Source organism: Bubalus bubalis, chromosome 2 (genome assembly GCF_019923935.1).
Source record: "Bubalus bubalis isolate 160015118507 breed Murrah chromosome 2, NDDB_SH_1, whole genome shotgun sequence".
NCBI lineage: Eukaryota > Metazoa > Chordata > Mammalia > Artiodactyla > Bovidae > Bubalus > Bubalus bubalis.
The window spans coordinates 84,930,731-84,943,299 of record NC_059158.1 but is presented as its reverse complement, the minus strand read 5'-3'; the positions used below and the strand labels follow the sequence as shown (position 1 = coordinate 84,943,299).

Below are 12,569 nucleotides of genomic sequence, written 5' to 3'. Positions count from 1 at the left end.
AGACTAATATTCTAAAAATTCAGACTAAATCATGTCACTCCCCATCCATGCCTCCCCAGTGCCAACAGAACAATACTTGAACTCCTTCCTATTTAAGACATTCAACAGTTTGAACTCAACCTATCTTTACCACTACCTAGTTCAATTTTTCTCAATTCATAAATTCTAAAAATACCATATTAATTCAGTGTCCCTAATTACAACATTTACTTTTACGTTTCCATGCCTTTGATTATTATATTTTCAACTTGGGAGACCTATTCCACATCTTAAAGACTTACACATTCAATGTCAAGGCTATTTCTGTGAGGGTATCCCTGTGTCTCTTCAGTTCAGTTGCTCAGTCATGTCTGACTGTTTGCGACCCTATGGACTGTAGCATGCCAGGCTTCCCTGTTCATCACCAGCTCCCAGAGCTTGTTCAAACTTATGCCTATCAAGTTGGTGATACCATCCAACCATCTCATCCTCTGTTGTCCCCTTCTCTTCCTGCCTTCAATCTTTCCCAGCATCAGGGTCTTTTCAAATGAGTCAGTTCTTCGCATCAGGTTGCCACAGCCTCAACATCAGTCCTTACAATGAATATTCAGGACTGATTTCCTTTAGGATTAACTGGTTTGATCTCCTTGCAGTCCAAACAACTCTCAAGGGTCTTCTCCAACACCACAGTTCCAAAGCATCAGTTCTTTGGCACTCAGCTTTCTGTATGGTCCAACTCTCACACCCACACATGACTACTGGAAAAGCCACAGCTGTGACTGGACAGACTTTTGTCAGCAAAGCAATGTCTCTCTTAGTCAGAATTAATTACTTTTTATTGTGTCTCCCCTAGCACTTGTGCCTCTATTTAGCACTTATTTTGGTTTGCTTTACATTATATTCATTTCAGTCCTTTCTGCTTCCTTACCTCACCCCCTTACCAACCACCCCTAATGATACAATAAGCCTGAAAGCTCTACGACATAGCAACCACGTCTTAAGCAATCATACAATATTGGTAGTGCTATCTGGCAAGTTTACCAGAGAAAAGCAGATACTCAACAGCTATTTGCTCAGTTTAACTGAAAAGGAATTGAGTAGTTAGATTTGATAAAAAATAAGACACTTTCCCTTTTCAGAGACACTACCTAGACAGCATAATGATAGACCAGCATTTATTACTGACATTATTGCCAACTATTTAATCATGTATTGGTGAAAAAACAGTATTTTAAATGTTTTGTTGATATAAACTATTATTGGAAATTCCTTGGCAGTCCAGTGGTTAGGGCTCCATGCTTCTACTGCAGGGGGTGCGAGTTTGATCCCTGGTTGAAGAACTAAGATCCTGCACACAATACAGCATGGCCAAAGGAAAAAATACATATATACGTATATTAAAAATATATGCATATATTTATATATCTATTTGTGTGATGGTTTAGTTGCTAAGTCATGCTTTACTCTTTGAGACCTCATGGACTGTAGCCCACCAGACTCATCTGTCCATGGGATTTTCCAGGCAAGAATACTGGAGTGGGTTGTCATTTCATTCTCCAGGGGGATCTTCCCCATCCAGGGATTGAACCTGGGTCTCCTGCATTGCAGGTGGATTCATTACTAACTGACCCGCTAGGGAAGGTGCTATATTGGCGTATATAAATAAGCTAAATATACATAATTTATATAATTATATATAAATTATAAGTATATAATATATATATTATATAGTAATACATACATACTCTATTTTAATATTTCTCTCTGTGTGTATATATATATACACTTATATACATATATATATATATATACTTTCTATTTTAAGATAAATTATCTTACATTATGTATATTTATCTTATCAGTAAACTATTTCCCAATAATAAAAACCAGGGATATGATAACCATCATTCAAGCATTTTATATTATAAAGGTTGACAAAGCATTCTTAAGCCTTCTTTTTTCCAAAATAAAAAAGAATGCTTTGTTCACTCTCCTACATAATCCCTCCGTTTGCCAAATTTCAGAACAGTGAGAAGTTTGAATTTTTTTCTTTACAGTGAAATTATTAACCTGAGGAAATGTAATATCTTCAGGCGATAGTAATGGGATTCTGAACAAAAACTTGAAATTGCCTAGAGATGTAGTGTCACTTAACTAGAAGTTTTTACTTCCCCCTTTCCAAACTGCAACCTGCCTCTGTATGGAGCAGGATTTTTGTCTTTTTGGCAACATCTTTGACCAAATTTGAATCTAAGCATCCGGTGCTCTTTTAAAATAGTTCAGTAAGGCCATAAAAGACAATTGTGCTGACCAGTCCTCCTGTTCCAATACCTACAATGCTTGATTTTTAGACCCAGTATCAGTCAAGTCAGGGTATCTCCTGGCTAGGATCTCATCTCATTATTTTTTCAATTCATATTGGATCCACTGTTAAGCTATTTTCAGTCATACACATTGACCTAGATTCTCCCACAGTGTAAGCTACTCCCCAGGAGTATGCTAGGTACTTGAGGAAACTGCATTAACACTTTCAGGTATGATATGATAACTGGTTTTCTGGTGACTAAAATGAGCTACCTCCCAGGATATTAAAAGATACCTTCATATACTAAAGTGTCTGCTGTGCAAACCAGGGGAACTCAGAAACTAGGAGAAACTATTCACTAAATAGAAGGAAGGCAAATATTTAGATAATAGATTTTTTAAGTCTTCTAACAGAAATTACAGCGAACATTTATCAGTTAGAGCTTCATTACATAAAAGTCTCTGATCCAATACTAAAGTCAGCACAAAATTAAAGTCCTATTTTGAAGATCATAAATGATAACTTCCCCATGTAAGTGTCCTCCCTATCAGTCTCTGCCACCACCACCAAAGGGTATTCTGAAATCTTTTAAAGGTGCTTCTTTACTTTTTTTTTAATTGAACCTTAAAAGTAGACATATATTCATCTTTTTAACCACATTATTAATTAGTAGAGACACCCAACACAAACTAGCTTCAGCACAAGCAGCTGATTGTTGTTGGCTCTCCTAACTAAAAAATTCAGGGATAGGTGTTAGAATGGAGTCAGGGGATCAAATACCAGCCAGCTCATTTCAATTTCTCCACTCTTACTTCGCTTCTTCACCTCTAAGCTCCCCTTCTGAATTTGGCTTCATTCTCTGGTAGATTCTTTCTTCATAAAGGTGGCCCTTTTATAGCCCCAGGCATATCAGCTTAGCAAATCAGCAAAAAACAATGGTTTAGTAAAAGTCCCAGCAATGAATCTGTCAACTGGCTAGAGTCTTTTTACCTTCAATATTTCGCCCAGTTTGTCTTCTACACTGGATAGACAGAAAGGAGTAAAGCATAGTGGCTAGGAGCATGTGCTCAGGGTCTTTACGGGTGATTAAAAACCCAGCTCTGCCCCTTCTTGACTGTGTGACTTTTGTCAGTCCCTGAATGAGTAACTGCAGCCAGAAGACTCTAGACTGCCTGCATTATGTCCCCACCCCTGGGCAGGCACAGTAGAAGTGAGATCCATTCCTTCTAGTCTGAGATAAGTAAAGAGAAAAAAAAAAAAAAATCAAGCAGCTGTTGTAAGAAAATGAGTAGGCAAAAACTACAGACATCTATTTAAACCACTGTGGACAACTAACACGCATCTTAGGGTTAAATACAAAATGAACACTAACAGAGTCGGCACCCACATTGTTTTCTCATTCTGTATTGTTGTTGCTTGTTTACAAGTGTATCTCTCTCAATAAACCCTGAGCCTCTCAAGGTCAGAAGTTGTTTCTAGTGAGGCAAGGAGTATCTAGTAAGAGGAGAGATTTAGTAGATGTCTGCTGAATATGGGAAAAGTGGCTCCAACTTCAAACGACTTTCAATAATACATTTACAAATACTTGCACGTTTCATTTTACTCCCAAGAATTAGGCAGCAATAGTTACTTAGAAGACGACTACAGAATTCAGTAGGATTTAATGGGCTTCCTATTGTTAAAAAAAAAAAAAAAAAAAGTACTGATGGATACCAATATCTTTGATGTTTACTGCCTGTTGTATAGTACTTGAAAAAATACCGGTTAGGGGACAGAGATGAATTAGAACTTGAATTAAGCTAAGGTTGTTGATGGTTCAAATTTATTACCATCAAAAAACCTGTTTACTTACGTTTTTGAAATATGCCTGTGGGTTTAGCCCTGTGCTTAAAAGCTAAGCTCTCTTCTCTCTTCATTAGAATCTCTTCTAGGCAGGAACAGAGGTGTACACAGAGGTCCATGGTTAGACTCGCACTCATTTTTGGTGGCACCCAATTTTTATGGCTCCAAAATAAATTTGCTGTCTAGGATTATCAATTCATTTTACAGCTTAACTTCTTTTTAAACATGGCCACACAGAAGCTTCAATAAATATCTGGCTTGGAAACAGGCAAGACAGGAGCAAAATGTTCTCTTATGGTGGTATATAAACTCCTCCAAGCCTTGAAGAGGTTATTTGCTAAACGTCTAAAAGAGTTAATGATCTTCCAAAAGGGAATAAAGATCAAACTCGGTGTCCTCCAAGCGGCACTAATGGCCCAGTACACTAAATCTTTTACTCTTCTCTAAGTGACTTCAGTCTCTTTCTTTTTCCCTATTGAGACTAAAACCCCACCTCTTTAAAAAGGATAAAGGATGAAACTACTTTACATTGCATTAAAACCATATGCTGCCCAGGAAATTCAACATTAGCAGGCAGTAAATTACACTTTTAATCCGTTTGTTGTTCCTGGATGTTGCCACAAACATACTGCAGTATGTAATACCGCTTAGGGGCTGGATAACCTATCCATGTCTTTTGGAAAACGTGTTGTATTAATGATGGACTTCCATGTTAACTCAATCCCGACCCCTCAAGCTGGTTTAAATCATAGCACATCATTTTTAAGTATAAGCAATAAGTGCTTTGGTGCAAATTAATTTTGATTCCTCCATTTTGGAAAGTGAAATTAAAGAGATTTTTTTTTTTAGCCTAATCTCAACTACCTATTAAAGTTGTGTATATAAATAAGCCAGGTTATCTTTTTCCTTGTGAGAAATGCTGTTTTATCTAACAGCTGCTCTCCTAGCAGTTCAGTACCACACCACTCTAAATTAGGACACTTTATCTTAAGGCTTCATAATCTTACACGACTATAATTGGAAAGTTTATAAAAAAAAAAATCCTGCTTTGTAAGCTTGGCAGCTGAGATAGAAGGAGGGAATGAGAAGGGCTACAGCAGAATTACACCATCACCGCTAGCCTGACTCCGCTTGACAGAGCCGTTTAATATTTTGACAAGACAAAATATAAAGCAGCATTTTATTCTGTAGAGACTTCACTAGACACAAGCATGGAAGTGCCTGTGATCAATAAAGTTTGCGGTGGAGAGTGATTTATTTACAGCAGGGTATTATGTAGAGAAAGAGCTGTGATATTTCCACAGGCTTTGACGGCATAATGGGCCCCTCTCAATCCTTACATGGAAGGGTTAGATTGTCATGGTTGCTCAGGCAGTATTCAAACGTTATCTGATCAGCCTTAAAGACTTCAGAACGAGACAGATGATTAGTTACCCTAAACGATCCTCATCATGCAGAAATTGATGATTTAATATAGTCAATGACAGACGATTCCATTTGTACTAGATAAAGTGTCTGCGGTTTGTATCAATCATAATAGAGTTATTATTGAGCATAAAAGAAAAGCATGTTTAATATCATTAATTCCAGATATGTCGCTTTCCACATCTGGCATTCATCCATAGACCAGAACCACTCCAGGCTATCATTCCTGCCACTATGCTGGTGACTCCAGTGTTTTTTGTAATTTCAAAATGTTTTTCAGCACCTCCAGCTAAGCGCAATAACAGTTTACAGATTACCTATGTCATCACATTTTGACAAACTTCTCAATCTGATGTGACCTTCATCTTTAGCCATCTGCTTGCCTTTGTTCCTGCTCTTTTTTGATAAACCTCTACAGCTTAAAGCTGTAGTAGTTTGTTCCATACACTGTACTTCTAGGTCAACACTTCACCTGTGTAAATCCAGAAACGCAGACTGCAGTGTAAAGATGGTGACCTGGGTTCAAGTCCCCAGGTACCTGACCTTCCCTCACCCCTTTAGTTATATTTTTCATCATTCACGTCAATTTCATTTTGATTGTATGGAGGGGAAAGCACACAATCAGAAAAAAAGGAAGTACAAGTGGGAGTTGGGGGGAAGGAAGAGAGAAAAAAGATTAATTACTACACCTGAGAAGTTATAAAAGATAGGAAAAAATGTCATTCCTAAATTTGCCTTCTCTGCAAATAACAATGGGAAAGCCATATAATGAAGGAAGAGACACAAACTTTCTAGAGAACAAAATTATGATTACCTAAATTAAATGTGTTTCTTATTTTAAATACTTTAACTTCCAAGTGATATCTTGAAATAACAACAAAAAGTTCAGCTTCAAATATTGCATATCAACTTGTTAGGGAGGAAAAAACTCAGTTAAAACAAAGAAAAGAAACCTCTCAGATTTAAATTACCTCTACTCACAAATGTTTTTGCAGTTCTCTAGGTTGTAAAAGACACTAGGGGTCTCTTTTTTCTTTTCATAATAAGAGCTAATTTGGAGGTGATTTTTATGTATTTATTCAACAAATACTTATTGAGCACCTACTACGTGCCAGACACGGTTTAGGCACTGGGAATATAAGAAGAACAAAAAAGACAAAATCTCTGTCCTCATAAAGCTCACATTATAATGTTAATTGCTAATAAAAGGGATTGTGAGAAGTTAATTGTTAAAGAACATTTTCAAAGGTTAAGAACAGGATCAAAACAAACCTCAGGGAAGATAAAAATCAAGATCTCCCACTACCTTCAGAGGTGTTGTTTAGTTGCTAAGCCATGTCCGACTCTTTGCAACCCCATGGACTATAGCCCACCAAGCTCCTCTGTCAGTGGGATTTCCCAAGCAAGAATACTGAAGTTGGTTGCCATTTCCTTCTTCAGGGGATCTTCCCAACTCACGGATCAAACCTGTATCTCCTACTTGGCAGATTCTTTTTTATTGAGCCACCTGGGAAGCCTCAGAGGTGTTAGGTGTTAGGCATATGTACACTGGGAAACAAATAAATTTCATCATTCATAGATTAATTTAGCCTAACTAATTTTCAGTTAAGACTTCCCAGGGGGCGCTAGTGGTAATGAATCTGCCTGCCAATGCAGGAGACAAATAAGCCATGAGTTAGATCCCTGGGTCAGGAAGATCCCCTGGAGGAGGGCATGGCAACCCACTCCAGTATTCTTGTCTGAAGAATCTCACGGACAAAGGAACCTGGCAGGCTACAGTCCATAGGTTTGCAAAGAGCTGGACACAACTGAAATGACTTAGCATGTATGTACCCAATTATCAATACTAATATATTTGTTTCCTTTCACTTTGCTTGATGGGGTAGAGTAAAAGAGAGTAATACTTCTTCAGGGGCAAAGAGTAAGTTTTCAACTTTAGCTCCCATTGACTTATAATTATGCTTTAGCTATCAATGCCTCAACATAACTAGTTTTCCATGACAAAGTCCAAAATCTTCTCCATATATGATTACTCCTTGTTAATTATAGAGGCAACTAAAAGGTTACATAAGTACACATATATTAATAGCTTTCTAATTATTTTGTTGAAAACTGTTGATGACATTTAAGGTGTAAATATTAAAGTATTCAGAGCAATAACTTAGCAGATTAGCCAAATCACATTTAAGTACACAAATTTTATGAAAGACCCTCTATAGTAGTAAAATACTCAGATTTCTAGTATTGAAGCCAGGCTCCAAAATTTTCTGACTATTCAGCAAACTCCAAACCTCAGGTTTCTTGTTTTCAAAGTAGGACAAAAATATCTGCTTCACCTTGTTGCAAAAGGCTACCTTAGGAGTGATTTTTAAAAGTCAACTATTTTGCAATACAAAAAACCTGAGGTATGATCTAGTCAAACTCTTCCATTTCATTAATGAGAAAATAAAGGCCCAGAAAACTTAAGAGACTTACTCCAGGTCAGTCAACTTAATATCAGAACCGAGATTAAATCATTGTTCTCAATTTCTTGTCCAGTGATCTTTCTTCTCCTCCATGAGATAATGTACTAAAAATGCTTTGAAAGCTATGACATGCATAAAGAATATGGTATTATAATGATGGAGCAATATGATGTGATCTTTCTACGCCTTTTGTATTTGTCAAAAAGACATTCCTGAATATCTTACAATGGATTTTACTAAGAATTAAAAGAAAATTTATGCAAGACACATTAGATTTCTGATAACAATGATTTCACATCTTGCATAAAATTTTATATGCAGATAAGACTAATGAATGTCCATCAACAGTCATCATTAATAGATCATGCCATGTTTGATACTTTAGTTCTCTAACAATTTATTCAATTGTCACTACCAACATCATATTGATTGAACCTTATAAAATAATAAATCATGGTTTTATTTTATTTCTATGACTAAAGTTAGGTTTCTAATATCTTTTTGATAATCTAACATTCTCAAAGTAGACAGCAGAAGCCAGTAAACAAACACACTGTTATTTGAGAAAGACTTTCTGTTCATTGATGGGTTTAGCCTTGACACTAAAATGTATATAGAGAAAGTGTCAGTCAACTTTTGACATGCAAAATGTTTGTGTCAAACTCACACAAAGCAGGATCAGAAAGCAAGTGACCATAAAGTCACCTAAAGCTAAAAACCAAAAGCTTTCTGAATCAGGGCCTAAGAAGAGCAATCTCTGGTCCTACTTCAAGCTCATTACTGATTTTACTTTGACCATTAATCCATTCATTGGTCCTCAGCATATTTTAGATGGCTATGCCTATTCTCTTGCTCCAAAATCATTGTGTTGACAATTGCTAATTTATAAAGTAATCAGAAACAAAGAGATTTTAACTATATAATTGTAGATTTGCATGTAAAAGGAAAATGGAATCTATATGGTATTAATAAAATCAAGGCTGTGGTCCTCCATTTCAGTTCAATCTAAAAGGCTAAAAGACACTTGCTCCATGGAAGAAAAATTATGACAAACCTAGACAGCATATTAAAAAGCAGAGACATCACTTTGCTGACAAAGGTCCATATAGTCAAAACTATGGCTTTTCCAGTAGTCATGCATGGATGTGAGACTTGGACCATAAAGAAGGCTGAGTGCTGAAGAATCGATGCTTTTAAATTATGGTGCTGGAGAAGACTGTTGAGAGTCCCTTGGACAACAGGGAGATCAAACAAGTCAATCCTAAAGGAAATCAAACCTGAATATTCATTGAAAGGACTGATGCTGAAGGTGAAGCTCCAGTAATTTGGCCACCTGATGCAAAGAGCTGACTCATTGGAAAAGACCCTGATGCTGGAAAAGACCCTGAGGCTGGGAAAGACTGAGGGCAGGAGGAGAAGGGGACAAAAGAAGATAAGATGGTTGGATGGCATCACCAACTCGACAGACAGGAATCTGAGCAAATTCCAGAAGATAGTGAAGGACAGGGAAGCCTCGCATGCTGCAGTCCATGGGATCACAAAGAGCCAGACACAACTGAGTGACTGAACAACAACCATCACTTTGAATTTGGTCAGAGGCATAGATATTCAACTTAGAACTAAAATTATGCAAGGAGTTAATGTGATGCAAAAGAAGGAAACTGAAAAGAGTTTGCCAATCAATTTTCCACTTCTGAACAACAATCATTGTAAGTAGCAAATAATTTTTCAAATAGAAAAATAAAGAATATCAGTTTGGATAACTTTTCTCATTTCTCTTTTAAAGACAACAATGCTATTCTAAAATATATTAAGTTTCTTATCTGCAGTTACAGGCCAGCAGGAAACCTGAAGCTCTAAGCTTTAGAAATTTCTCTTGGCACATACAATTTAAAAAATTAGGGCTAATTTTAAAATTTGCTATTTTATCAATAAATATTTTCTTGTATATGGATGCAAGGCATTTTATTAATCTATACTTATTTTCCTCTCATTTCTGTACCTTTGTTTATGATATACCTTCATCCTGGAATTTCTTTCCTTTTCATCTTCTCCTATAAAAACACTACATTTCCTCTAGTGCCAACTAAAAGTTAAATTTAACCACAAATCTTGCTCTGTTTCAGGCTTAAAAAAAAAAAAAAATTCCTAAAGCTACTGTGGTCTGCACTGTATCCTCCAGGAAAATGCATTATTCACTAAACACATATTTAGTGCCTGGCCTAAACAAAATTTGTGTTAGGCTCCAAGACTATTAAGAGGACGACACATGAGACAGTATTCCACCTTATGGAATAAAAGAGGAAACTATGCATCTGGTTAACTCAGAAGAAATGTTTTACATATTATCTCATTAAATCTTCATGGCATGTCAGTAAGGTAAAATTATTATCCTATATCTCACTTATACCATCAGTGAGAAAACTGAAGCCTTAGGAGATTGGGTTACTAACCCAAAGATTTCAGAGACTGATTGCCTCCTAATCATTCTCAGTTTATAAATCTCATCCCCACAACCACAATGATGCCCTAGTTCTCTGAGAATTTGGGCATTACTTTTTAAACTCTTTTTCAATCTATGACTTGCTGGGAAAAAAACATACAGTATATTCACTAAAATCTTTATTGATTCATTGCAGAATATGAGTTCAATTCAAATCTTAGTGAAAAATCTAATTTTTAAAAAATAGATATCACAGTTGGAGTGCTTTTCTGTATTATTAAAAAGGGTATTAAAATCATTTAATGGTCTAATTAGGACTCTCATAAGGCTGAAGGAAAATGAAACAGATAAAAAACTCAAAAAGCAAAATATTAACAAATCCTAGCTTCTTTCCACTATGATAAAGCTATAGAAATATACAACTGTAAGTTCATTTTAGAATTTTGCAAATTTAAGAGGTCAAATTCACAGACACCTTATCTTAACTAAAAACCAAAAAATAATCAAAATATTCTCAACTTTTCAAGCAACATGCATTTCAATTAAAATAGCAACTTAAGAGTGTGTGTGTGCCTGTTATGTCACTGCAGTCATGTCCAACTCTTTGTGATTCTATGGACCATCGCCTGTTCAAGCTGGATTTTAAAAAGGCAGAGGAACCAGAGATCAAATTGCCAACATCTGCTGGATCATTGAAAAAGCAAGAGAGTTCCAGAAAAACATCTACTTCTGCTCTATTGATTATGTCAAAGCCTTTGACTGTGTGGATCACAATAAACTGTGGAAAATTTTGAAAAAGATGGGAATACCAGACCAACTGACCTGCCTCCTGAGAGATCTGTATGAGGGTCAAGAAGCAACAGTTAGAATTGGACATGGAACAACAGACTGGTTTCAAATCGGGAAAGGAGTACATTGAGGTTGTATATTGTCACCCTGCTACTTTAACTTATATGCAGAGTACATCATGAGAAATGCTGAGCTGGATAAAGCACAAGCTGGAATCAAGATTGCCAGGAGAAATATCAATAACCTCAGATATGCAGATGACACCACACTTTTGGCAGAAAGTGCAGAAGAACTAAAGAACCTCTTGGTGAAAAAGTTGGCTTAAAACTCAACATTCCGAAAACTAAGGTCATGGCATCTTTCCCCATCACTTCATGGCAAATAGATGGGGAAACAGTGGAAACAGTAACAAGCCTTATTTTGGGGGGCTCCAAAAATCACTGCAGATGGTGACTGCGGACATGAAATTAAAAGACAGTTGCTTCTTGGAAGAAAAGTTATGACCAATCTAAAGAGCTTATTAAAAAGCAGAGACATTGCCAACAAAGGTCCATCTTATCAAAGCTATGGTTTTTCCAGTAGTCATTTATGGATGTGAGAGTTGGACTATAAAGAAAGCTGAGCACTGAAGAATTGATGCTTTTGAACTGTGGTGTTGGAGAAGACCCTTGAGAGTCCCTTGGACAGCAAGGAGATCCAACCAATCCATCCTAAAGGAAATCAACCCTGAATATTCATTGGAAGGACTGATGCTGATGCTGAAACTCCAATACTTTGGCCACTTGTTGCAAAGAGCTGACTCATTTGAAGAGACCCTGATGCTGGGAAAGATTGAAGGTGGGAGGAGAAGGGGATAACAGAGGATGAGATGGTTGGATGGCATTACTGACTCACTGGGCATGAGTTTGATTAAACTCCGGGAGTTGGTGTTGGACAGGGAGGCCTGGCATGTTGTAGTCCATGGGGTTGCAAAGAGTCGGACACAACTGAGTGACTGAACTGAAGAACTGGACCATAGCCTGCCAGGTTCCTCTGTCCATGGAATTCTCTAGGCAAGAATACTGCAATGGATTGCCATGCCCATCTCCAGGGGGTTTTCTGGACCCAGGGATCGAATTCATGCCTCTTCCATCTCCTGCATTGGCAGGTGGGTTCTTTACCACTAGCAGCACCTGGGAAGCCAAGAGTATGTATGTGCACTATCTTAAAGAAAACCAGGCAATCACCAAAGGCAAAATGTTGCCTTCAGATCACTATGAATAATCTGGACTCAGATTCTGTCCTTTCTTTAAAGAAAAAAAAAAAAAACCCTCATTTAAGA

The 12,569-nt window shown here is 36.9% G+C and overlaps 1 long non-coding RNA gene across 6 annotated transcripts in view; it reads right to left on the bottom strand.

The window, feature by feature from the left end:
• LOC112582017 overlaps nt 1-12,569 on the bottom strand; it is a 57,182-nt gene that overhangs the window by 6,991 nt on the left and 37,622 nt on the right. Inside the window, exon 5 of one of the 6 annotated variants that reach the window (XR_006640460.1) lies at nt 8,027-8,138. The exons of the other annotated variants lie outside the window; for them this stretch is intronic. This is a non-coding gene — a long non-coding RNA (uncharacterized LOC112582017). The remainder of the gene's footprint in view (nt 1-8,026; nt 8,139-12,569) is intronic. 6 annotated transcript variants of the gene reach the window in all.